At 39.0% G+C, this 26,209-nt stretch overlaps 1 pseudogene; it reads right to left on the minus strand.

The window, feature by feature from the left end:
* Window positions 1-11,086: 11,086 nt before the first annotated feature.
* On the minus strand, window positions 11,087-11,653 carry LOC128048186 (reticulon-3-like; annotated as a pseudogene).
* Window positions 11,654-26,209: the final 14,556 nt, after the last annotated feature.

Raw genomic sequence — 26,209 nt, forward strand, 5'->3', positions numbered from 1 at the left:
GGAATTAGAGCTTGAAAGAAAGGGTAAAATCAGATTTTGGAAGGCTAGCCAAGGACTCTGGATTTTATCCAATAGATACAAGGAGTTATTCTATATTTTTGAAATGGGAAATGAAATAGTGAAGTAATGTTTTAGGAAGATAATGCTGGTAATAATAGGTTGAATAGATGGAAAAGGAAGTGGTTGAAGGCAGAACATTTGATTAGAAAACCCTTTCACGGGCCTAAAAAAATGATAAAAGTCTGGTGTACAGTAGTAGAAAGGAAAATGGAGAGGAAAAACATCATTAGGAATAGAAAGGGAAATCAATACAGCTGTGAGATTATATGATGTGGAAAGTAAGGGACAATTTATGATGTCATCTTTTGGTTTAATGTGTGATTTGAGACCTGGGTATCAGAATGGTTTCAAAACATTTCTCATGTTCATAAATGAGAAATGTGAAAAGTAGCTTACGTTGGGGTTGGAGGAGAAAAATAGGTTTTGTTTTAGGTTTGTTGCTTTTGAGGTGATGGCATACTCTTTAGTAAGCAGTTGGAAATGCAGGGCTCAATTTTGTGAGAGACGGAGATAGACAGACAAAGGTTGGGACTAGTAATAAAGATTTTGATATTGTCTGTATGTAAGTAACAGTTGAAATTGGGGAGATATATTTTAGAGGAGGATCTGCACAAGCAGTGCAAGGTGAGGAATTGTCTCCTGGAACACTGATTTGGAGTAGGTTTATGTGCAGAGCCAACTATTTGCCCCTGGAATGATATTTTCTTCTGTGATGTCAAACTCAGAAGAGTGTATTCTTTTTAACATTCATAACATGTCTAGGAGATAACTTTATCAATTTGTGTCCTGGTCAAACAGGATTAAAAATTCAACTCAATGAAAATATTTTTTAAATGTTTCTCCATGTTTCTGCCTCTGATAAGTTTTCTGAACTTGTTCAAGTCATATAGCTAGTTTGGGGCTAAAAATTTCTCATTTGTAAAATAAGGGTGTTGACTAGAATTCTCAGATGACCTCTAAGGTCCCTTCCAGTTCCTCAATCCTAGTGTCAATTTCTAGGATATTTCTCTAGTGTCGGTTTCTAGGGTATTTAGCTGATTGACTTGAGTCTTACCAGCAGGGAGCAGACTATTCCACAATTTCTTGAGGGCATAGCTATCTCTTTGGAGGACTGATAGTCTAGGGGGTGTTCTTAGCAGTGTTCCTAAATCCACATTATCTTGGAAAATGTCTTATATTTATAGTCCTTTTAGAGGCCTTTTTCAATCTCCAGTAGCTGGATATCAAGCAAAAATCTTTGAGTTAATGAAAGCTGTTTGTGACGAATTAGTTATTCAGGAGACATAAGAGATGTGGATTTGATCCCTGGGTTGAGAAGATCCCCTGGAGGAGGGCATGGCAACCCACTCCAGTATTCTTGCCTGGAGAATCCCATGGACAAAGGAGCCTGGTGGGCTATGGTCCATACGGTTTCAAAGAGTCGGACACAACTGAAGTGATTTATCTGCAGCAGCAGCTACATGACATGTTCTCTTCTCTACGCAAGGCTTCTCTACTAGGAGAAACTTAAAGGTAGATTCAGTGTTGAGTCCTTCTAGAATTTTAGTTTCAAGAACTTGTTGTAGACTAATGAGTGTATATATATATCTTGAAGTAGAGTTGATCCTTGAACAACACAAGTTTGAATTGTGTTGATCCACTTACACACATATCTTTCAGTAAGTATATTGAAAAAAATTTGGAAATTCACAACAATTTGAAAAATTCACAGGTAAGCCATGTAGCCTAGAAATATTTTTAAAAATAAGGAAGACGTATCTCACAAATGAATAAAATATATGTAGGTGCTAGTCTATCCTTACATAAGCATAAGGTGAATGGTATTTAATATAAACTTAATAATGTGTTTGTTTTCTTATGGTTTTATGACTTTTAAATAATTATATCACTGTGTTGTATGCCTCTGGAGAGGCTTATTAGCCTATTAGCCTATTTAGCCTATTAGCACAAGTAACTGTTGTTTTTTATTTTAAATAAGTTTCTAAAACTGTATTATGAATATAGTCATACAATAGTACTGTATCGCATAAATGTTTATAATGATACAGCCATTAGCATATAAGATACACTCTGTAAAACAGTCATATCAATTATGGGCTACCATAAGAATAAAAGCCATAAAGTAGTCATATTGTTGCTTCCTCATTATCAATTCATGAATTCAGTTATACTTGTAAGCATATATGAATTTATCTTGCATATTATGTTTTTATTTTTGATGTTTAGTGTTAGTGATATGTATGATATCTATAGTATTTTATAAGACAATATTAATGGAGGTTCTGACAGACAAATGGTTTCATCTGATAAACAGATGAAGTAAACTTACAGTATCAATGAGGTATAGTACAGTACTGTAAATGCATTTTATTTTCCTTATGGTTTTCTTTTTTTTTTTAATTTTTATTTTTACTTTATTTTACTTTACAATACTGTATTGGTTTTGCCATACATTGACATGAATCCACCATGGGTGTACATGTGTTTTAGCACCCTTAACCCCTGCATTGTACAAGGGTCCAAGTACAGTCATTTTTAGAAGGTTGAGTTCAGCTCACTCACTCATTCGTGTCCAACTCTTTGTGACCCCATGGACTGCAGCACACCAGGCCTCCCTGTCCACCACCAGCTCCCAAAGCTTGCTCAAACTCACGTCCAGGTCAGTGATGCCATCCAGCCATCTCATTCTCTGTCGTCCCCTTCTCCTCCTGCCTTCAATCTTTCCCAGCATCAGGGTCTTTTCCAAGGAGACAGTTCTTCACATCACGTGGACAAAATATTGGAGTTTCAGTGTCAGCATCAGTCCTTCCAATGAATATTCAGGACTGATTTCCTTTAAAATTGGCTGGTTGGATCTCCTTGCAGAACAAGGGACCCTCAAGAGTCTTCTCCTACTCCATACTTCAAAAGCATCAATTCTTCAATGCTCAGCTTTTTTTATAGTCCAACTTTTCACATCCAAACTGGGAAAACCATACCTTTGACTAGATGGACCTTTGTTGGCAAAGTAATTTCTCTGCTTTTTAATATGCTGTCTAGGTTGGTCATAGCTTTTCTTCCAAGGAGCAAGCATCTTTTAATTTCATGGCTACAGTCACCATCTGCAGTGATTTTGGAGCCCCCCCAAAATAAAGTCTGTCACTGTTTCCATTGTTTCCCCATCTATTTGCCATGAAGAGATGTGAAGTGGAAGTGCTGCACTCAATATGCTAGCAAATTTGGAAAACTCAGCAGTGGCCACAGGACTGGAAAAAGTCAGTTTCATTCCAATCCCAAAGAAAAGCAATGCCAAAGAATGCTCAAACTACCGCACAATTGCACTCATCTCATACACTAGTAAAGTAATGCTAAAAATTCTCCAAGCCAGGCTTCAACAGTATGTGAACCATGATCTTCCAGATGTTCAAGCTGGATTTAGAAAAGGCAGAGGAACCAGAGATCAAATTGCCAACATCTGCTGGATCATAGAAAAAGCAAGAGAGTTCCAGAAAAACATCTATTTCTGCTTTATTGACTATGCCAAAGCCTTTGACTGTGGACCACAACAAACTGTGGAAAATTCTGAAAGAGATAGTCAGACCACCTGACCTGCCTCTTGAGAAATCTGTATGTGGGTCAGAATGCAAGAGTTAGAACTGGACATGGAACAACAGACTGGTTCCAAATCGGGAAAGGAGTACATCAAGGCTATATATTGTCAACCTGCTTATTTAACTTATATGCAGAGTACATCATGAGAAATACTGGGTTGGATGAAGCACAAGCTGGAATCAAGATTGCTGGGAGAAATATCAATAACCTCGAACATGCAGAAAACACCACCCTTATGGCAGAAAGCGAAGCAGAACTAAAGAGCCTCTTGATAAAACTGAAAGAGGAGAGTGAAAAAGTTGGCTTGAGGCTCAACATTCAGAAAACTAAGATCATGGCATCTGGTCCCATCACTTCATGGGAAATAGGTGGGGAGACAGTGAAAACAGTGACAGACTTTATTTTTGGGGGCTCCAAAATCACTGCAGGTGGTGACTACAGCCATGAAATTAAAAGACGCTTACTCCTTGGGAGGAAAGTTATGACCAACCTAGACAACATATTAAAAAGCAGAGAAATTACTTTGTCAACAAAGGTCCGTCTAGTCAAGGCTATGGTTTTTCCAGTGGTCATGTATGGATGTGAGAGTTGGACTGTGAAGAAGGCTAAGCGCCGAAGAATTGATGCTTTTGACCTGTGGTGTTGGAGAAGACTCATGAGAGTCCCTTGGACTGTAAGGAGATCAAACCAGTCCATCCTAAAGGAAATCAGTCCTGAATATTCACTGGAAGGACTGATACTGAAGCTGAAACTCCAATGCTTTGGTCACCTGATGTGAAGAACTGACTCCTTGGAAAAGACCCTGGGAAAGGTTGAAGGCAGGAGGAGAAGGGGACAACATGGGATGAGATGGCTGGATGGCATCACTGACTCGATGGACATGAGTTTGAGTAAACTCTGGGAATTGGTGATGGACATGGAAGCCTGGTGTGCTGCAGTCCTAGGGGTCGCAAAGAGGCAAACATGACTGAGCAACTGAACTGAACTGAACTGAACTAATGGGACCGGATGCCATGGTCTTAGTTTTTTTAATGTTGAATTTTAAGCCAGCTTTTTCACTCTCCTCTTTCATTTTCATCAAGAGGCTCTTTAGTTCCTCTCACTTTCTGCATAAGTATGGTGTCATCTGCATATCTGAGGTTATTCATATTTGTCCTGGCAATCTTGATTCCAGCTTATGCTTCATCCAGCTTGGCATTTCCCATGATGTACTCTGCATGTAAGTTAAATAAGGAAGGTGACAATATAATAGCCTTGACGTACTTCTTTCCCAATTTGGAACCAGTCCATTGTTCCATGTCCAGTTGTAACTGTTGCTTCTTGACCTGCATACAGATTTCTCAGGAGGCAGGTCAGGTGGTCTGGTATTCCCATCTCTTTAAGAATTTTACAGTTTGTTGTGATCCATACAGCCAAAGGCTTTGATGTAGCCAATAAGGAAGAAGTAGATGTTTTCCTGGAACTCTTTTTCGCTTTTTCTATGACCCAACGGATGTTTAAAAGGTTGGAGACATGCAATTCAGCAAATTTTAAGTATCTTCTAGGCATAATAATAAATAAATGTATGAAGATGCATAAGGAACAGTTTCTGTCTTCAAGGAAGCTTACTGGTTCATAGGAGAACCTGGAATGTAAGTAAATACTCCACATGAGTACACGAAAAGGGTAGTACAGTAGAAGGAAGTACTGAGTGTAGGGTGACTGAGATGCCAGCCTCCTGTTGCAAACTGGAATAACTATCTTCTGGTATGTGCTGTTCCTAAATTGCCTGAGCAGGTGGTTGTTAGTCAGTATCCTTCAAGTCTTGGGTCTAAAGTAGGTGATTGATTTATTTTGAGCAAATGTCTATGAAAGCTTTTAGTCTATCTTAATAATCAACTTAGATCACAGCATATTGTTTGTGCGAGATATGCAAAAGGACTGACTCACTGAAAATGATTGACTAGTTATAAATAGACACTACATTTTTGGCAAGATGCAGATGAAAGCTTTTATGAAGTTATACAGTTGTGGCAAGATATTGTCAACTGTTGAACTAGTATTCGGATCATTGGAAAATCACATCAATATTGTCAGTATACTACTTAGCAGACAGGCATGCTGACATAAACAAGTTATCAAGCTGCAGACTAAACTGAAGACCTATAAAAGAATGATGCTTTACAGAACATTCTATGAATACCATATTTGTTATGTATATTATATCCAACTTCTGGATGAGTGTCATTTTTAGATTTCCTGTGTTGAATTTAACATAAAGGTGACCAAGTTAGATTTATAAATAAATATATGACATTTATGTCATTCAGAGTGCTTGCTAAAATATTCTTGTTCTATAATGTCACTCATCTGAAAGATAACTATGTTTTCTGGTAGTGAAAAGGTATTCTTTCCTGTTTGGTGCTTCTACATTCTTTTTCAATTTAACACATCAAAAGACAGGAATTAGAATATTGAGGATAAATAGTCATAGGTGCACTGACTAAACTTCCAGATGTAAAGAGTAATTGAAAGCTATGTAGCCTGGAAAGTGATCTGGGGGAGGCAATTATAAACTTCAGCTCATTATGAAAGTCTTTGAATGATTTGATTATTAACGTAGGGATAAATCTCTAAACTGTGATAAAAGTTCTGATTCCAGATTTGTGTCACTAGTTTTTGAGTGGGAGCAACACTTTTCACTTTTGTGCATTGGAGAAGGAAATGGCAACCCACTCCAGTATTTTTACCTGGAGAATCCCAGGGATGGGGTAGCCTGGTGGGCTGCCATCTACGGAGTTGCACAGAGTCAGACACAACTGAAGCAACTTAGCAGCAGCAGCAGCAGCAGCAATCCTAAAAATGACTTCCAAGATGTGTGATCTGAATGAGGGCATCAAAAAAATCTAAGCCACCCATAAGGTATGTTTCCATTGGCTCTAAACCCCCAGACCCCACCCTGAGTGACTTTGTATATTGTGTTTAAAGTACCTTGTTAAAATGAACTATATTATCTGGCAGGAGTAACATATGAATAATACTGGCGAACATTCAAGTGCCTAAATCTTAGTTAATACTTACCATACCTTTATGAAGTTGATATTACTGTATTTAAACATTTTAAGATTCACTTTCCCCCCTACACATTTTCACAGTGAAATTAGTATGTATTTTAGAATTAATGGTGTCTTTACTAGCATAGTTTAGAACATATTCTTTTCTTTGACAAGCCTTGGGGCTTGTCAAATCATGGTGAGACTGACAAGAGACGGCATCCTAGATTAGATGAAATATGGTGTTAGCCCCCACTCCCCTTCACCCAACCTTACCTAAAAGAAAATTGGGACATGAAGCTAAGTAAACTGTTCAAGATCACAGGACTGCTAAGTATTTGAGCCAGGATTCCACACAGATACAATTAATTCAATCCAGGACTCATGTTTACAACCACACCTTTCTGCCTTCTGGTTATCTAGCAAAATTGGTATATCTGAAAAGCTATCCTCACAAAACTGCACTCTTTGGACAGTGGAGATGGGAAGAAAAGGAATTTATAAAGGACCACAGTGGACTGTTCAGTGAAGGAGTACAGTAGAGGACCCTTCGAAGCCAGGGTAATTATGAGCAAAACAGACCCTGAGAGGACAGGAAAGCTACAGGAATGTTGGGAAACACTGAAGGTGATGAAGGTGAAGGTCATTCACTTCATTTTTTGTCCAGGGCCAGAACTGTGTATGCAAAAGCTTCTAAATGGGATGCAGAAAGAAAATCCTTATGTAACAGGGAGTTATTTATCTGTATCTCTCATCTGTATCTCTACATTTACATCTATACCAATGCATGTGTGCTAAGTCGCTTAAGTCATGTTTGACTCTATGTGGCCCTATGGACTGTAGCCTGCCAGTCTCCTCTGTCAATGGGATTTTCCAGGCAAGAATACTGGAGTGGATGCCCATGCCCTCCTCCAGGGGATCTTTCCAACCCAGAGATCTAACCCATGTCTCTTAACGTCTCCTGCTTTGGCAGGCAGGTTCTTTATCACTAGCGGTCACGTGGGAAGCTCATCTGTACTTATACCTATATCTATTATTTGAAAGAGAGATTTGTATTGGGCTTTTTTTTTTTTTAAAGGAAATATTACATTATTAGCAAACATTAGGAGGGGAGTTTGGGGACGAATGGATACATGTGTATGTTCCTACATGTATGAAGGAACAGCCGAGTTCCTTCGCTGTTCACCTGAAACTACCACAAATGTTAATCGGCTATACTCCAATACAAAATAAAAGTTTTAAAAGCAACTAAATATTTTTAAAAAATATTTTCTTATCCTACATTTAGATTTTATAACGTTATGTTATTCTTTCTTTTTTATTATTTGCTTATTTTATTTTCACAGTGCCTAGCATAGTTCAATGTAACTTGAAGCCCAAGTATTTATTTAATAAATGAAATATAACTTTCTCTCTTGCTGCAAATACTACATGGACACTTGGAAGCCTATTTGGGTGAGAAGAAGGATGCTTTGAGTGAGGGTGGGACACCTCTGAAAGGGTTTTATCAGCTGCAGTAATAACAAAGAGTACTGTAATTTCTCGTCCTGCTTGTCAAGAAATGAAGTAAGCAGATTAAAATCAGTCAGGATCTAGCATTGCTGCTCTACCTCCAAAAGTAAAGATGAGCCAAGGAAAAGACAATCCAGTGAAAATACTCTATCATTACTCCCTGTCAACTCCAGTGAGCATTCGCAAAAACATGACACACAGCAAGACACACACAGACACACATTTATATAAATTTTTGTATTTTCTTTTGCTTTTGTGTCTAGTCATCTCAAATGGGTCAACTCATGTTTTGGCTAATATAACCAAACCAGACTCTTTGGCTCAGCTCTACCTGCAAACTTTCTGGCCTGTTTGGGTATAGTGAAGTGGTTTGAGTTTCTGAGAACAAATAATTAGGCTCTAAGAGAAGGCCAGGGTTATACAAAACCCATTCGTTTCTGCCTCTGTGGGTTCTGTAACCCTGTTGAAAGGAAAACAAAGTTAGATTAGGACAGTGCTTGGCTACATGGGCTTCATGAGATTTTTTTCCATTTAGTGTTATCAGAACATGTATTTAATTATTGTTGTTCTAGACTTGATAAGCTTAGGGATTCGTATCTTTAAATTACATCTCCCTTAATGAACCACATACAATATCTTGGACTCAGAATTAGTGTTGGTGTGGACCGGAATGCTGACCTTGTCTTTTTCTATTTAGTCTCATCCATTGGGCTTTAAAGATAGATGAAGTTTCAAACTAGGTCTAAGAGTATCATCAACTCAAAGAGACTGAGAGTATAGTTACTTATTTTATTAGCTTTACTCCACCATTTTTCTGCATCTTTTCATTTCATTTTCATTCCATAAAAACATCAGATATTTGTGTTGATGTTGGGGAGAACAGTCAGTTACAGTACAGACTGATGGAGACCACTGACCCTTGTAAGTGAGTTTTGATGACCAGAGGGCAATGATTAGGCCAAATATAAGACTTCTTTCCATAATATTCATGGTGATAGTGTTTAAACCATTTTTAAGTAGTTTTAAAATGTGGTAGAACATAAATCTCAGTTTGTAGGTATTTTTCCTTTATCAGGGACAGAGCATCTAGAAATTCTGCTCTATTAATTGTTCAGTTCAGTTCAGTCGCTCAGTCGTGTCCGATTCTTCGCGACCCCATGAATTGCAGCACACCAGGCCTCCCTGTCCATCACCAACTACTGGAATTCACTCAAACTCACGTCCATTGAGTCAGTGATGCCATCCAGCCATCTCATCCTCTGTGGGCCCCTTCTCCTCCTGCCCCCAATATATTCAAGCTCTTTTCCAAATCATGAATCACCTGACTACAATCACTTATTCATATATACTCTCTCAAATAACTTACAGTGAATTGCGTGAGAGTTGGACCATAAAGAAAGCTGAGCACCGAAGAATTGATGCTTTTGAACTATGGAACTGGAGAAGTCTATTGAGAGTCCCTTGGACTGCAAGGAGATCAAACCAGTCAATCCTAGAGGAAATCAATCCTGAATATTCATTGGAAGGACTGATGTTGAAGGTGAAACTCCAATACTTTGGCTACCTGATGTGAAGAACTGACTCATTGGAAAAGATCCTGATGCTGGGACAGATTGAAGGCAGAAGGAGAAGGGGATGACAGAGGATGAGATGATTGGATGGCATCAACAACTCTATGGTTATGAGTTTGAGCAAGCTCTGGGAGTCAGTGATGGACAGGGAGGCCTGGCATGCTGCAGTCCATGCAGCTGCAAAGAGTCAGACACGACTGAGTGACTGAACTGAACTGAACTCTGTGTGTGTTCATGTACCCAGAGGCAACTGCTAATATTATCTTTATAGAAATTATATACATTTAATTTCCCAAATAAAGCACCTGTAGCCTACCAGGCTCTTTCCTCCATGGGATTCTCCAGGCTAGAGTACTGGAGTGAGTTGCCATTTCCTTCTCCAGGGAATCTTCCCAACCCAGGGATTGAACCTGGGTCTCCTGCATTACAGGCAGACGCTGTAACCTCTGAGCCAGCAGCTCACAAATAAAGCATAGCCTTGTCTATTAAGCTTGAGGCAGGTATTTAAGAAGGTAGGAAGCACTTTTCTCATGCTCAAGCTCAGAACTCATGTCCAGGTGAAATGAAATAGAAACCACCTTCCCAAATGGTGGGGCTTTTAATTTCCTAAGCAGGAGCAGAGAGGGAGTGGTGGTCAGCTCAGTGGGCCAACTTTCTGCTTCTGATCTCATTTATCAGATGATATTTTAGGATTCAGGCTTCCCTGGTGGTTCAGTGGTAAAGAATCTGCCTGCCAATGCAGGAGACGCGGGTATGATCCCTGGGTCACGAAGATCCCCTGGAGAAGGAAATGGCCACCCACTCCAGTATTCTTACCTAGGAAATCCCATGGACAAAGGAGCCTGGTTGGCTACAGTCCATGAGGCCACAAAGAATCAGACATGACTTGGTGACTAAACCAAAATAACAACAATTCTAGGATTCAGTGACTATCAGTATCACCTATGAGCTATTAACAGAATTGAAAGTTTTGTACCAGTGAGGCGGGAGAAGACAGACAATAGCACTAGTAGCTGTTCACATTATGAAACAGGGTTACGAGGTCAGAGGAGGGTAAGAATAGTCTGAGGAATATATAAAAGTTAACTCCATAGTCATTATTCCACTCCCACCCCCAAATCAATTTTTTTGTAATCATGAGTCCTTAAACTGAAAATAAGCACAAAACTTGTAAGACATTGGTTTAAAACCCAGTACTTGGGTAAGTGAAAGAAGGTGAGAAAACACCAGATGAAAAAAGTTTGAACACTGGACATATTCCTTCATGGCATAAGAGCAGGGTTATAACTCTTCAATGGTGTTTTGGTAACTGTTGGATTTTTAATTTCCATGTGCTGCTTCTTTTTTTTTTTTTTTTCTTTGAAATGCCAGAGAGAATTGCCTGGGCCCTTCAACATCTGGCTTGGTCATAACATAGTAGTCAGACTGGGATTTGCACTTTTCATTGGAATACTGAAAATTTACAGTTAGGCAAAGATCAGGAGGGCAATCTCATTGGAGCTAAGCCAATGTTGGTCATTAGCCACATGAACACAGCCAGATCTTTCACCAGAAAGACACACATGATGAGTTTTGGGACCATGTTGACCATGTTGATGGGGTTACTCTCATAATTATGGAAAACTTCTGAAGATAGCTCTATTGCATGGCCTTTTGAATTTTGTACAGCTTGGATGACAAACTTGTAGACCCTGAAGTTGATAGTGAGAAAGAGGGAAGCCAGGATGATATGAGAAGCCACACTAATGATGCTGAAATCTCCAGGGTAAGCAGCACTATCAGTGTGGGGTAAGATCCAAGCTCAGCTTTCTTCACATTGTGCCAGAAAATCAGATGGTGTATTGCAAAGGAGGCATCAGAGCACGTTCCCAGGCAATTCCCTCCCATGTCCCCTTCCCTCATTAGTGGGCAAGGAGGGCTGGGCCCCAGAGGATGAAGAGGAGTTAGATGGGATTGACAGGCTTCCAATGGCTCTACCATGAGCTTTTCCAAGACGGGCAGGGGAGAAAGCAGGGAAATAAAATAATCACTTTGTCAGCTCCCCCAAGTGCCTTTGCTCCTTCTAATTCGTGCTTATGCTCTGACTACTAGTGATGTTTTGATATATAGCCTTGCAGACTTTATTATTTTATATGCTAACTGGAAATTTTTCTGTTTAATATTTCACTTATAATCCCCTCTCCCTTTGCATTTTTTCCCCACTGAAAGGGTTCCTTAATTGTTTTCTTTTGTCTCTCTGCCTCTGCCCTAATCCCATTCTCTTGAGGTAGATTCTAGTAATGTTTTGATATATAGCCTTCCAGACTTCCTCAATTATTTTATACGCTAACTGGAACCATGACTGTTTTCACTGGATGGGACCTTGGAGATCATCTTTCCATCTCTCTTTACTCCCTCCTGCTGCCCTCCTAGCCCTGCCATGGCAGGCTTCCAGAAGATGCATGGGCTAAATGCCCCACCTGAGACACCACCTCAGCCAGTGATTGGCATAACTTGGACTAGAGCCCAGGTATTTCAGTCCTGGTTAAATGACCTTTCTGCTGCATCCCACAATTTAGTTTCTTAGCCTGTTTCATGACCTAAAGAAACAGTTTCTATAAGATAGATTCAAGTGGTCTATGGGCAAATTTAGTTTACAAGGTGACCATTCATTTTCTGATGGAAAATAAGCAATTAGACAAACCAACAAACAAACTTCTAACCAAATAGATGGCTATGGTTCACCTCTGTTTTTTCTTTGGCCTCAGTGACTGGCCCATAGGCCCCGTGCTCTGCCTTCCTGGAACAGTTTTCTTATATTAAGATTGTCCTTAGATCCATCTCTCATACAGTCAGCTTTTGGTGCTTCTTCTTCTTCTTTTTTTTTTTTAAATAAACATACTCTATTTTTCTTTAAGATTTTTCTAATGTAGACAAGTTTTTCAAAGTCTTTATCAAATTTGTTACAATATTGCTTCTGTTTTATGTTTTGGCTTTTTTGGGTGAGAGGCCTGTGGGATCTTAGCTTCCTGACCAGTGATCGAACCCACACCACCTGCATTGGAAGGTGAGGTAGTAACTGCTAGACCACCAGGGAAGTCCCAGTTTTTTGCTTCTTATTCTGTTTTCTTATTGGTCACTTGCTTTGGCCTTGGGTACAGCTCTCCCTTCTTTTTCACAAGTGCTTCCAGAAAGGCTAAACTGAAGCCAGCCAGGTCATCCAAGTTGCTGACTTCCTGGGTATGTTCAAGGTGTTCCCTGTAAAAACCAGGACTCTCCCCTGGTGTGGGACATCATGTTTCTTATTCATGTACTTTCAACTGAAATTTATAGCTTGAACAGTAAATTCAGACCCACCTTAAACTGTTCATCTTGACTTTTTCTTTAAATTTTTTAACAGCCCTCTCTCTAAGCTTTCTAAGTTCAACTCAAGCACACACCTACATCCACTTTTATAGATAGTGCACACTTTCCTAAAATAACGTTAATGAAAACCTTGGGGTCTCATTCTACCGCCATCCCAAACACTCTCAGAATTTCTCACCCAGCCTACCTAGAAGTCCTAAGATCACTCTTCACACCAGGCCCAGATCTTTGGACTTTGTTCAAAGTCCATCCTGTCTTCTAACTCACAGTAAACATGGTCATGTTAACCATAGTCAGATCTCTGACACAGACAGAATTTATAGTGATTTTTGGATATGGGGATTCTTTTTTTTTTTTTGCCAAGGATCCAATTTAATCAAACTTGAGTTTTCAAGGAAGAGAGCATCAGAGAGTGAATGCCAGAGATACCCACTTTGCAAACATTATGTGCAATTGTTAGACTGCAAGTGAGCTCTTCTGAGTTTGACGGTGGTGGCTGTGGCTTGGGGGAATCTGTTTCTTTCCCATAAGCCTCTGGCTGTTGTTGTTTCCCGTTGTGTGTGCTTGCACGTGTGCTGTGAGGGATGTTAAACAAGCATCATTTTTGTTTCATGTGACTGCAGAATAGTGCTTTCATGTTTACCTTTCATATCCACTTTAAGGATGGAATCTGTTTTACAACTGGGACTGCCGCTATGACCAGTTCTGTAGCATTGCCTTCAGTTCAGGCACATGCCTCTGAAACCTTAATCACTAACAGATGCTGCTTTGAATCAAGAATTCCCCTCTCTGGCTACTCAGCCTGAGCAATGAGCTGCCTAACTTGGATCCTACGGGCTTCTTGAGAAACTCCATAGCCTGTATTACTAGCACACTGGTAACAGGCAGAAGATTGATGTTTTCCAGGCCCAAGTAGGACTTTGAAATAATACCTAGCGGTTGTAGAAAGCTATTTATTTTCTCCTCCTTCTACAAGTGTTTTCACATACATGATCTCATTTTACCCTTCAAATAGTCCTTGGAGTTAAGTAGGGAAAACAGTATTTTCCCCTAGGAACCTGAGGTCCAGAGATGTTAAGTAACTTGCTCAAGGTTACACATTAGCTTTGACTCCTAGTCTGCTGTTACTTCCACTAAATTGACACTAGTATTTACTTTGTCCTGTGTCAAAACTGTCTAAGGTCTTTTCAGGTGCTGCGTGAAACCAAACTGTCATTCTTACAGCTCAGATTTAATTAAATTTGTAACAGCTTTAGTATTTTTTTGTACCCCCCTCCCCTGCCCAGTCCTTAAATTATAACTAAAAGGCAGTGACTTTGTGTGCCTAAAAGTTATTTGGGGAGCTGTTCAGTAGATCCTGGTTTAGCAGATGGAAGGTGCAGCCTCAAATTTAGTATTTTTTATAAAAACCACCCACATGTTTCTGAATCAGATGGTCTCTGTAAATAGTGTTGTAAGAGCTAAAGTAAGCACAGCACTTAAGATTTCTAGGCCTCTGTTTCCTCAGTCAAAGAACAAAAGAAACAAGACTAGAATTATTAAATTATCTCCAGAAATTAACTTAGATTCTAATCTAAATTTAACAGTTTATATCGGAATTCCTCTTATGGAAGAAGCAGTATCTATCTGGAAAAAATACCTTGGAGGGGAAAAGTGAAACCACCAGGGTCTGAGCTTTCTGGAGAGGGAAAAGGGTAAGAATAGAGAGGAATTTACAGAAAGACATGAAGTGAAGTGCTGATTATGTAAAGAACCAACTGGGGAATCCCTGGTGGTGGGATTACTAGAAAGGACCCCAGTGAAGAAGAGTGGTTGATGTGAAGCTATTTGCTCTGGGTGCAGGCTATGATCCTTCCTTGTGGTCCTTCTGTATTCAGCTAAGCTGTATTTTATGTGAATGGAGGCTTTTCTATGGGAATTAATGAAGAGACTGAATTTCACTTCTGAATTGACATAATGGAGAACTGAGCAGAAGAGACCATAAGAACTCTTGGTGATTTGAAGAAATCTTAGGGAGAACTCAGACTAGAACTGCAGGCTTAAACTCACTGCACCTAGCTACCTATGGGATGGCTATGATCAGGTGGCATCTGGGTGAATATACGATAGTTAGCATGAGGACTGGAGAAGGCAATGGCACCCGACTCCAGTACTCTTGCCTGGAAAATCCCATGGGCGGAGGAGCCTGGTAGGCTGCAGTCCATGGGGTCTCGAAGAGTCAGACACGACTTCACTTTCACTTTCACTTTTCACTTTCATGTATTGGAGAAGGAAATGGCAACCCACTCCAGTGTTCTTGCCTGAAGAATCCCAGGGGTGGGGGAGCCTGGTTGGCTGCCATCTATGGGGTCACACAGAGTCGGACACGACTGAAGCAACTTAGCAGCAGCAGCAGCAGCAGCATGAGGACATTATAGAAAATATTATTTTTTGGAGTACTCTCATGGCTTGAGCTGAACTGGGATGTGATTAGATCTGTCTTAATAAAGGTACATATTGAGAAAGTAAATGTGAACAAGAATGTTTGCAAATAGAGGGGGTGAAAGATAAAGAACCTTCAGAAGCATTTCCAGCTTTGGCCCCAGTTGAAGAATGATTTTAACTAAGATCTAGTGCTTTTGTTCCCTTTCCTATATGCAATATGTAATTGTAGTTCATATGGATAGTTTTAATCTAACAACAGCCAGAACCAAAAAGAAGAATTTTCTATATCTGGAAATACTTTAAGATCTTGAGAAAGCTTTCTTAGTCTGAAGGAGCAGAGGATGGGGAGATGCAAGGCATTAATTTAAATTCAGAAAAGAACAGACATTTTACATGAATGTGAAGGGCAAAAAGAGCAAAAATGTCCTCTTTGCAGATAAATATGAATACAGCTATGCTGGCTTTAGAAAAATGGGGCCATGTCCTCATCTGTGGTATGGAAATGAAAGAGTCCCAATTTGGGGGCTTAGATGATAACAGGATTCATTGAGAACACTTATGTTGAATAATTTCAGTCCTCTCAGTAATGAAGTGAATTAGAGTTGGGATTAAAGAAGTTTATGAGCTTCACAAGAGATCTGGACTAGTTCTGGGAGAAGTAAACTAGGGAGGAAATGATAAATTAATGGCAAGGCTGCCTATTAGTGGCTAAGGTCAAAGAACCTTTACATAATCTTAGACAAACTTCTCAAATAAAAGCTCCCTCTTTTTTATGGGCTTCCCAGGTGCAGGAGATGTAAGAGACTCAGGTTTAATCCTTGGGTCGGGAAGATCCCCTGGAGGAGGGCATAGCAACCCACTCCAGTATTCTTACCTGGAGAATCCCATGGACAGAGGAGCCTGGTGGGCTACAGTTCATATGGTCACAAAGAGTCAGACACGACTTAGCGCACACACACCACCTTTTTACTGTCACTAAATTCAGTTCTTTCTGAGAATACTGCTCAAGTGGGCTTCCCATTTTCCCCCTCCCTCCTCATCATGGGACTAGGAGAAGCAAGCAGAGAAAATACCTTGATTCTTCTGGCTGCCTTTTCATTACTTATTCTTGGAATCAGCAAATATTTGGTGAGCAGCTACTAGTCTAGGTGTTCTGGGTTAGGTGATGGGGATGCAATTGCAGACAAAACAAAGCCCTCCTGGTGAACTTATTTTAACTCCTTGGATAAAAATGCTGCCACTGAAGTTTATGCTGCATGTAATAATACCACCCTTTCTCTTTCTTGTTGCTATTATTTAACAGATAACCCCTTTGTTGAAGGTTTTGATGTTCTCCGAGTCTGGGTTATGGGAGGGAGAAGAGCTGAGCATTCTTTGAGCTGTCTCCCCACTCTTCAGATGTGAGAGATCGTGCCTTGAATCTCTTTTTTGTAAGCCATTTCCTATCACTGAAAAGACTGAGTGGGCATCCATCACAGTTTTTCTGTGAGACATCGTCACGTATTCAGCAAAGTTAACAAAGAATATGATGGCCATACCTTTGGTTTGCGCCTTCCCTTGAGTCTGAGTTTTAACCAGTATTTATTGCTAAGTTGCATATTTTTACCATTTGGTATAAAAAAGCAATTGCTTTCTCTAACCCTGTAAATCCTCAAATTTCTGAACATATTCTCTTTTATTCCTGCTTATACATTGATCAGTTCTTTTCCGAGCACCACTCTTTCTGGTAATACCTTGCTGTGTTACTTTGATGTAATAAAATACCACAAAGTGGATAACATAACAGAAATTTACTATCTCACAGTACTGAAGGCTTTCCCTGCTTGTCATTTTGGTAAAAAACATATAATGTTTTATGAGGTAAATATTAAATGTTCCTATATAAACTCTGGCTAGAAAATATTGTATTGGAAGATACAAACATCTCTGAGGTTTGGTTATTAAAACCCAAGAGTTGTTTTGTCAGGAACATATTAACTAGGGAGATAGTCTGTGGAATTACTTGGGTGGATTACTGTATATAGTAGTCTATTTGTATGTATGTTCATAGTTTTACCCCTATCCAGCCATTCTCCTTTTGATGGTCATTTAGATTGCTTGCAATCTAATTTTTATTAGAAATAATTTTGCAGTTAATATTATTGCATATTTTTGCATATTCATGGATAAACAAAGCTACCTGTAGCATAAATATCTATAAGCAATGTTCCTGGATCAAATACTATGTGCATCTCTAATCCTTAGAAATGTTGCTGACTGAGCTTCATAAGGTTGTACCTGTTTACCTGCCTACTAACAATGCATGAGTGGTTGTTTCCCCACATCTCAGTGACGATAGTGTTAGCAGACATTTTTTTTTGCCAAACTGAAGTTAAAAATTACTTCTCATTGCAGCTGAATTTAAAAAAAATTTTTTTAATAAATTTACGAGTGAAGTTTGAGTTACTTTCATGTTTATTTGATCTGGACATTTCCATCTTTACCTTTTTTTTTTTCATTCCTGACTTCTTTTGATTTGAGTATTTTTCAAATTCCAGTATCTCTTCATTGTTAACTTTATTGCCGTGATGGGTGCTCCAGGTTTGAAACATGCATCTGTAACTTCTAACACTTTTCTGTCAAATAATATACCACTTCACATGCAATGTAAGAAACAACAGTATGCTTCCATTTGCCTGTGCTCTTTTATCTTATTGTTGCCATGCACTTTACTTCTGGATGTTACAAATTCCACAATACATTATTATGACTTTTACCTTAAATAGACATCTTTTAAATAAATTTTTAAAATGAGATAAAATTTTATATTTATCCATATCTTTATCATTTATTCTTTTCTTCATTCTTTTCTGTAGATCCAACTTCCTACCTGGTATTATTTTTCTTCTGTCTGAAAGCTTAACATTTCTTTTAATACAGATATCCTGGTGATAAATACTTTCAACAACATGTATGTCTTTAACTATACTATGTTTATTTTATCTTTATTTTGAATGATATTTTTTACTGATTGTAGAACTCTATATTGACATGTTTTCTTTTTTCTTTTAGTAGTTTAAAAATATTGTTTAATTATCTTCCAGTTTACATAGTTATAAGTTCAATTATTTTTGTTTTTGTTCCTTTGTTTCTCAAATAATTTTTTCCTAGCTGCTTTTTTAAGATTTTTTTCTTCATCATTGGTTTCCTACAACTTATCAGCTTTCTCCTATCTTTGAAACTGTCTTCAGACTTCATAAAATTTCTTTTCTTACTGTGTGTGTGTTTTGCTTTAAATACTTCAATATAGTGTTGTTGTTTAGTTACTAAGCTGTGTCTGCCTCTGCTGCAACCCCATGGACTGTAGCCCACCATGCTCCTCTGTCTCTGTGATTTCCCAGGCAAAAATTCTGGAGGGGGTTGCTATTTCCTTCTCCAGGGGATCATTCCCACCCAGGGATTGAACCTGAATCTTCTGCACTGGCAGGCGGATTCTTTACTACTGAGCCACCAGAGAAGCCCTCAGAGTAGTTTACAATAGCTATTTTAAAACTCTTATTTGCTAGTTCCATCATCTTTATCATTTCTGAATATGTGTCTTTCTAAAACACCTTGTTTATGGTCAAATTTTTGTTTTTCTTGGCATGCCCACTAATTTTGTATTAAACACAGGTTATTGTCTGGTTTACATTGTTGAGTGTTTTTCTTTTATTGTCTTCTTTAAGGAATTGTTAGGCTTTGTTTCAACAGGTGGTTAATTTACTTGCAGATATATTTGATATCTTTGAAGCCCTTCTGAAAACCAGTATAATGTATGTTGGGCTTCCTTGATGGCTCAGACAGTAAAGAATCTATCTGCAATGCAGGAAACCTGGGTTCTATTCCTGGGTCAGGAAGATCCCCTGGAGAAGGAAATGGCAACTCGCTCCAGTATTCTTGCCTGCAGAATCCCATGGACAGAGGAAGCTGGAGGTTGCAAAACAGTCCATGGGGTTGAAAAGAGTCAGACATGATTGAACAACTAAAATAAAACATATAGTTTATCTAGAATAGTAACTCTGGATCTTCAGTATTTCTTCTATTTCTTTTCCTCTTGATTTTCAGCTATTTGTCTCTATTTCCTGATATATGTTATAATTTTTTATTGAGTGATAAGACTTGCATATGAAAAAATTTTAGAAATAATTTGAGGGTCTAAATTCTGTCCATTCCTTCAGAGAAGATTTGCAGTTGCTTCTGACAGGCAATTTGCTTCAATCCAGCCTGGGACTGAGCTGATTCAAAGATGGATTCCACTGTGAAGACTAATCCATTTCCAATTTGGCTTTAAGATGTAACTTCTCAGGGGACCTAACTAACTGTCGAGCATGTTTATTAGAGTTCCTTCCATTTATGGGCCTTGAGGCCCAATTTTTGTCTCTCTATCGTCAGTGAACTGCCTAAAGTTTTTCTCTACTTCTTAGGCCCTGTTATGGGCTCCACTGTATCCTTCCTAAAATCATATATTGGGATCCTAAACACTAGTACCTCAGAAGGAGACTCTACTGGGAGATGAAGGAGATAAACCCTTTAAGAAGGTAATTATGTTAAAAATGAAGTCATTACATTGAACCCTAGTCCAATATGACTGCTGTCCTTATAAAATGAGATTAGGACAGAGCCATGCACACAGAGAAGACCATGTGAAAACACAGATAGAAAATGGCCATCTACCAGACAAAGAGAGAGACCAGAGAAGAAACCAGCTCTGCTAATACCCTCCTTGATTGTGGACTTCCTAACTTCAGAATGGTGAGAAGATAAATTTCTATTGTTTAAGCCACCTAGTCTGAGGTCCTTTATTTTTTGGGAGCCCAAGCAAACTGATACAGGATCCTGGTTGCCACTTTCTGCTTGGCTTCTTATGTTCTCATCTCCATATTATTTACAAATGAGCAGATTCCTAGAGGTTAACTGCATCGCTGAACATTGGGTTCATTTTAATATTAATACACTTCCATTCCCCCTGATGATCTTGTGTTTTCAAGTCTTAGTTGTTTTGTTGAATTCCAGGTTTTATCCTTCAGTCTTGCAAGACCACAGAAAGTTTTGTTCAGCTTCCAGCCTCAGAGCCATCCCTTTCTGCTTGATTCTCAGACGTGAAACTCTAAACTGCTTGTGAACCAGCAAATGCATTCAGAGGAATAATGGAGCAAAATTTGGGGTTTATCTCAACACCCTTCTTGCCCCTTGTAGAACTTCACCTCTCAAGTTCTAGTGACTTGATAGTTCTTCATGCTTTCAAACATGTACTTTTCATTTTATCCAAATTTTCTATGGTTTTGTTTGCTTTTGTATGGTTTTGTTTGTTTTCTATGGTTTGGTTTAATATAAGAATGTCTATCAAAGCTGTAACTGGAATAATTTTATATTAATTTTTAACTTAGACATTTTATTAAATTCTTTTACTGTCTATAAAGAAAGCTGAGCATCAAAGAATTGATGATTTTGAAGTGTGGTGTTGGAAAAGACTCTTGAGGGTCCCTTGGACTGCAAGGAGATCCAACCAGTCCATCCTAAAGGAGATAGATGTTGAAGCTGAAACTCCAATACTTTGGTCACCTGATGCAAAGAGCTAACTCATTTGAAAAGACCCTGATGCTGGGAAAGATTGATGGCAGGAGGAGAAGGGGATGACAGAGGATGAGATGGTTGGATGGCATCACCAACTCAATGGACATGGGTTTGGGTGGACTCTGGGAGTTGGTGATGGACAGGGAGGCCTGGCATGCTGTGGTTCATGGGATCGCAAAGAGTTGGACGTGGCTGAGCCACTGAACTGAACTGAACTGGACTGCAAGGAGACCCTACCAGTCCATCCTAAAGGAGATCAGTACTGAGTATTCATTGGAAGGACTGATATTGAAGCTGAAACTCCAATACTTTGGCCACCTGATGCGAATAACTGACTCATTTGAAAAGACTCTGATGCTGGGAAAGATTGAAGGCAGGAGGAGAAAGGGACGACAGAGGATGAGATGGCTGGATGGCATCACCAACTCAATGGACATGAGTCTGAGTGAACTCTGGGAACTGGTGATGGACAAGGAGGCCTGGCATGCTGCGATTCATGGGGTTGCACAGAGTCGGACATGACTGAGTGACTGAACTGAACTAAACTGAACTGAACTGAAGTCGCTTTAGTCATGTCCGACTCTGTGCGACCCTATGGACAGCAGCCCCCAGGCACCTCTGTCCACAGGATTCTCTAGGCAAGAATACTGGAGTGGGTTGCCATTTCCTTCTCCAAAAGAAAAGGATGAGCAGTATCTTATTAAAGATGGTATTCTTATAATACCATCTATATATTATCTATTCTTATAATACCATCTATTGTATTCTCATAATACCATCTATATATTATATGTCTATAATAGCTTCTTCTAAAATTTTAGTTTATTGAAATATAGTTGACTTACAAAGTTGTGTGATTTTCTAGTGTTCAGCAATGTGATTCAATTATACAATATGTATACATCCTTTTTCATATTCTTTTCCATTATAGTTTATCACAGGATACTGAATATAGTTCCCTGTACTGTAGAGTAGGACCTTGTTGTTTATCTTTTTTTATATATAATAATTTGCATCTTGTAATAGCTTTTTGATTGGGTTTTGCTTGTGTCCTTCCAAGATTCACTTGTTGAAAACTAATCTCTAAAGTGATAGTATTTGAAGGTAGGGATCTGGGGAATTGGTGGTGTCATGAGGGTGAGCTGTCAGGAATGGGATTACTGCTGTGGTAAAAGAGACCCCAGGGAGCTCCCTCACTTGTTCTTCCATAGGGAGATACAGTGAAAGGACAGCTATCTACAGATCAGGAAGTAGGCCCTTACCAGACACCTTCAGAACTGTGAGAAATAAATTCATGTTTTTTATAAGCACCCACTGTATAGAATTCTATTAGAGTGAAAAGAAAGAAAGAAAATGAAGTCACTCAGTTGTGTCCAACTCTTTGCGACTCCATGGATTGTAGCCTGCCAGGCTCCTCCATCCATGGGATTTTCCAGGCAAGAATACTGGAGTGGGTTGCCTTTCCCTTCTCCAGGGGATCATCCCAACCCAGGGATCAAACCCCAGGTATTCTGCATTGTAGACAGACTCTTTACTGTCTGAGCCACCAGTGAATCTGCATTCTATTAGAGTAGCCCTAACTAAGACAGTATCATACCTAAGTCTACAGTGTTGAATATTATTGTGAAGTATGAGGCCAGTCTAGTTTTTCTCTTTGTATTAGGTATAATAAAGAATATGATACTGAAACAAAGTATAAGATACAGTGATTTAAATAAGACTGAACTTTATATCTCTCTCATCTATCTGGTCTGGTCTGTTATCAGAGCAACTACTGCATAGTCACCCAGGGAGCAATTTATTCTGTCTTATTGCTCCACCATCCCCTAGGGCATTATTCTCATTCCCAAGATTAAAGGTGTGTTGCTGGCAGATCTATATTCCAGTTTGCAAGAGAGACGAAGTGGCAAAATTCAGAGAAATTAGCTTTTCTTTAAATTTTCGATTACTTTGCACACTTCATTTTAGTGTGTATCCAGTTATCCAGAACATACTCATATAGCCACCCTAACTAACTGCAAGGAAGGTTAGGAGATGCAGTGTCTAGTTGGGTGGTTATACAGCCAGAAATAAGAGTAAACTTAGGGGTAACAAATAGGAATGTGTCTCAGGTTTGTAGGTTACTTAATCATTTTGCCTGCACGCCCGAAGTTTTTTGTTTTTTGTTTTTCATCTTTGAAGTGTAGATCATATTGCATGAAGACTTCTTTTTTTTTTTTTTGGTGGTAGGTGTTATGGATTGCTAGCCAAGTTACAGATTTAAGTTTTTCAGGTATTTCAAAATTATGCCTTTGTTTTTTCTTTTTGTTTTGTATTGATTTATGTTTTCATCTCTAATTCATATCTATCACTTTGCTTGCTTTCCTTTATCCTGTTCTTCTATCCTTTAGTGTGATTTCAATGATGGCTCTTTGTACTGCTTAATGTTGCTGTGATTTCTTGGACGGATTTTTTTTTTTCTATTCATTTTTAAAATCTGCCAGCTTGGGTTTCATCTCCCCCATTTCTCTGCTTTAAGCTCTTTGATTCATTAGGTGTCTTGTATTTATGACCATGTTTTTGGTCATGACTTTTATCTGAGCAGTGGTCATATTTTTCTGGTGTGTGTTCATCACCTGCCATGTGTTTTTCCCAGTTTTCTTCCTTTTCCTGGAGTAACTTTGCATGCATACTTGTCTGGTTCCTTTTTGCTTATTACTTTTGTGAATGAGCTGAATTCTTCTAGTTATTTTTGAGATATTTCTTTAGGGAAGACCCTAGAGTAGTGTTCCAGGCAAGCATTAATTTTCCTTGGTTCACAATAAAGCTCTTTATGGCTCAGCAATGTGTGTGTGTGTGTGTGTGTGAATTGTTCTAACCTTCATTTCTCCCCAGTGCAAAGAAATCAGCAGTTTCTGGACTGCTCATAATTCAGGCTCTATATCCTTTACCCTTCCTCAACAACACATTGCTTTTCTCAAAAAAATGTCTGATTCCTCGTTCTTTTTTTTGTCTTTCTATTCTACAGGGTTTGGGAGACTTCCTCTAAAGACCCAGGCATCCTATTCCCACTGTCCCAGACAACACTTGTGGTTTTGCCCCTCATGTTGTGCTCCATGCTTTGATAACTAACTGGGCTCTGCCTCATTTGTTTGAGATTTTCTCCCACAGATGTCTCTTTCGGCATTTCCCTGCATTCCTGTTTGACTTTCCTGGCTTTGGTAACTCTTTCTCAAATATAGTTCAAAGTTACAAGTATATCCTAGTTTTACCAAAGATCATCCCTCTCTCTCTCTGTCTCATTGTTGTTTTGATTTGATTTCTTAAAAAACAAAGTGAATAAAGCCATTTTTTGGTCTGATATTTTATAATCAGGTACTGTGGATATCCATTTAGAGGAATCCATTATTGTTTTGTTAGGATTAACTCCCTTAAATGGTATATTTACAACATTTCAAGAATTCCAATCTATTTTTCAAAAAAATTATACAAATTTATACCCTTTCACAATGGCACCCCACTCCAGCACTCTTGCCTGGAAAATCCCACAGACAGAGGAGCCTGGTGGGCTGCAGTCCATGGGGTCGCTAAGAGTTGGACACGACTGAGTGACTTCACTTTCACTTTTCACTTTCATGTATGGGAGAAGGAAATGGCAACCCACTCCAGTGTTCTTACCTGGAGAATCTCAGGGACGGGGGAGCCTGGTGGGCTTCAGTCTATGGGGTCGCACAGAGTCAGACACGACTGAAGCAACTTAGCAGCATACCCTTTCACCAGAGAAAGCAATGGAACCCCACTCCAGTACTCTTGCCTGGAAAATCCCATGGACAGAGGAGCCTGGAAGGCTGCAGTCCATGGGGTCACTGAGGGTCAGACACGACGGAGCGACTTCACTTTCACTTTTCTCTTTCATGCATTGGAGAAGGAAATGGCAACCCACTCCGGTGTTCTTGCCTGGAGAATCCCAGGGATGGGGTAGCCTGGTGGGCTGCCGTCTATGGGGTCACACAGAGTCGGACATGACTGAAGTGACAGCAGCAGCAGCAGCAGCACACCCTTTCACTAGTATATTTTCCTATACCCTTACTAATACATAGATATTCTAACATGGCATGCTCATTAACTTGCACTTTTAATTATTATGTGGCAGGTAATTACATCTTTTGAGAGTTTTCTATCATTGTCTGTTAGTGATTTTTATTTGTGACAAAGGCTCTTTGTCAGCTTTCTATGGATTAATATGAGCTTTTTCTTAAAGGTATATTTTTCTCAGTTAATCACCTGCATGTTTGGATTTATATTCAATGTATTATTTTGCCAAATAAAATATATTTATAGAAATAAATATAAAGAAGTTTAATATATTCCTGTATGCCTTGGGTGTCATTTTCTTCACCACACCAAGATTATATATTCACATATGTATTTCTTTAGTGGTATAGATCTTATTTTTCTATTTAAATCTCTAATAATCCTGGACTTTATTTATTTATTTTTTAAATTTAAATTTATTTTAATTGGAAGCTAATTACTTTACAATATTGTGTTGGTTTTGCCATACATCAACATGAATCTGCCACAGGTGTACACGTGTTCCCCATCCTGAACCCCCCCTCCCACCTCCCTCTCTGTACTGTCCCTCTGGGTCATCCCAGTGCACCAGCCCCAAGCATCCTGTATCCTGCATCGAACCTGGACAAAATTCTAGCAATCAGAATCCAACAACACATTAAAAAGATCATACACCATGACCAAGTGGGCTTTATCCCAGGGATGCAAGGATTCTTCAATATCTGCAAATCAATCAATGTAATATACCACATTAACAAATTTAAAAATAAAAGCCATATGATTATCTCAATAGATGCAGAGAAAGCCTTTGACAAAATTCAACATCCATTTATGATAAAAAAAAAAAACTCTCCAGAAAGCAGGAATAGAAGGAACATACCTCAACATAATAAAAGCTATATATGACAAACCCACAGCAAAGCCATTATCCTCAATGGTGAAAAATTGAAAGCATTCTCCCTAAAGTCAGGAACAAGACAAGGGTGCCCACTTTTACCACTGCTATTCAACATAGTTTTGGAAGTTTTG

Source organism: Budorcas taxicolor, chromosome 5, assembly GCF_023091745.1.
Source record: "Budorcas taxicolor isolate Tak-1 chromosome 5, Takin1.1, whole genome shotgun sequence".
NCBI lineage: Eukaryota > Metazoa > Chordata > Mammalia > Artiodactyla > Bovidae > Budorcas > Budorcas taxicolor.